Raw genomic sequence first — 2,542 nt, 5'->3', positions numbered from 1 at the left:
CAACGGGGGGGGGGGGGACGCACCATCATCTAGAAAAGCAAGAGGGCCGTGGGACAGGCCAGAACGCCAGCGAAACCCCCCCAAAGCAAAGAACACCGGGCGTATATTGTGATCGATGGGTTGAAAAATGGTCTGTGAACTCGCATCGGGGTCAAGAGCGGTTGTGAGGCATAGGCGCCGTCGAGGGCCGTCAGATCACAGGTTGGCCGTCGTCGGGGGATCGGTACATCCAACGAGGCAAGACGTGTATGGGGGGGGGCGACAAGCGGGTGGCCGCGCCGCGGTGGGCGATCGCACAAAGACGGACAGACAGAGCCGATAGAGACGTGGAGAGAGAGCGAGAGGATGGGATGTCGGAATATCGGGGTATCGAAGGTGGAATCCAGAGAGAGAGAAAGAGAGATAAGAGAGGGCGCCGTTCGATCGTCGAAATGGTCGGCGTCTCTGAGTTGCGGGCTCCGCTGGGGTCTTTGGTTCTTGGGTTTCCTTGGGGGCTCCTTGGGATGAATGATGGGATTTCGCTCTCGCTCAACCCCCCTACTGCAAGCTTGAAGAGAGCGGGCAGCACAGCGGCTCTCCGACCAAGGACGAGGGCGAATGGAGGTGCCAAGTGCCAAGGTGCCAGCCTGTAGGGAACGGGGAGGGGGGGCTCAGGGATGACTTGTCGGTTGTGTGGTTGGTCCAGCGCCAGCAAATGTACCTCGACGCACGGCCTGAAGTACCGCAGTTGGGCGTGGAGGGGCCGCCGGGGGCGCCTCCCCAATTGCATTAGCGCAATCAAAGGGGTGGCGCCGGATTCATGACACTCCACCAGCGGACGGCATGTCCAGTGTCCAGACTTTCGTCACTGTCGCTCACTGTTGTACTTGCTGGCCAGTGGCCGTCACTGGTTGGCGCCAGATGGTCACGTGCCTGTGGTATAAGGTTTCAACCAGGCCTCACGGGATACTATCGCTTGGGCAGGCTGCCCCTGGCCTGGAGGGCCGTGGGGGGGGGGGTTGAGTGGTGATTTGGCACGCCGGCGGACTTTTTAGCGAGGAGAGACACCAGCTCAGAGGCGTTAGGGGTCGCACCTCCCTACCTACCTACCTTAGGTCGGTAGGTAGGCACCTTAGGTAGCTGTGGCGGCCCACGTCTTGCCTTTCCGAGACGGGCTGTTTCGACGGGCGTGCGGTCCCTGATCCAGTGCCCATCGCCCCAGCACCCGGCGCTCAGTGACGTGCCTTGCGTGTCCGCTGTCCGCTGCAGCAGGTGCAGAATTCCAGACAACACTCAGCTCAGACGAGACTGATCGTCCGACGGCCCAACCCCCTCCAACAGGTATGTCATCGGCAGCCTCACTACAACAGAAGCAGCTTTATTCGTCCACCGCTGCGTGGCCCCTGAGACACTTGGCCGACCGACAGCTCAAGGCTTTGCACTGGCCCAGCCAGCCATTGATTGCACTTGTGAAGGCAGCAACAAGCAATTTTTGGTGAGCAGGATGGGTGGCTACCCTAGCCCTATCTCTCCGTAGGCACCTCTCCGTAGGCACCTCCCTGTAGGCACCTCTCCCGTACCTAGGTAGGCAGGCACCCTTAAGGTAAGTACCTAGGTAAGCATCTAAGGTACCTTAAAGGTAGGTAAGGTACCTGGTAGGCAGGTACCCAAGGTTCCTACCTACTCCAGTGGCCTAAGTACCTAGGTAATTTTTTTCTACACTCGCTCGGGTGCCTGGCCACCCAGATAAGCGCTACAGGAGAATTACTCAGGCCTTGCCCCCCAAACCATCTCTACATGGCTCAATTTGATCATCACCCGTATTTGACCGGGGCAGCCGAACATTGCACTCGATGGCCTTTCTGGAAGAAACTTCCGTCAGACGTCCGGTCACTTCGTCGAAACACAGACTTTCGGACGACACCCGAGCGACAAGACAAGAAAGACCAAGGACCGAAACAGGAAAGCAAGGCCCCAGCAGTTGCTCATGCGCCTTGCACCTTGCACCTTGCACCTTATACCTTGCGATTGGCATGAAAGGGTCCACCTCCATCGCCAGGCATCTGAAGCACCCATCGTACAAGCATCATCAATCACGGCTATTAGGTTGGATTCGTCCCTGAAGATCGTGGTGACCCTCTCCACTTTGGAGAATTCGAGTGGAGGTATATTGACACTGCGCCCCAACCCCCTTTCTCCTTCATCAAGGCCTGGTCAAGGAGCAGGACTTCTTTCTCCTTGGTGAAGGAGCAGCTCAAGGAAGCAAGGCCTCAACGCTGTCCTTGCACTCCGAGAGGCGCGAATTCCAGCTGCTTCGAGGTGCTGGACTGGGCCAACCACACCACAGTACGCGGGCTGCCGGCGACTACTCCCATGCCACCGCCCTCGATGCCGTGACGAGCATGCACCATGCCTCGTGCCTCCATGCCGTGCCGAACAGCGAAGCATGCAGCATGACCTTGGCTGACAAACATGTCTTGCCAGCTGCGGTCGATGAACGAAGCTTTGTGCTAAACTCAGACAGTCCTCTTCTCACGATACAGCTCCGTAATCTTGCACAGCA

The sequence above is a fragment of the Verticillium alfalfae genome, genomic scaffold (assembly GCF_000150825.1).
Source record: "Verticillium alfalfae VaMs.102 supercont1.11 genomic scaffold, whole genome shotgun sequence".
NCBI lineage: Eukaryota > Fungi > Ascomycota > Sordariomycetes > Glomerellales > Plectosphaerellaceae > Verticillium > Verticillium alfalfae.
The sequence above is the reverse complement of the archived record's forward strand: the minus strand, read 5'-3'. Positions refer to the sequence as shown.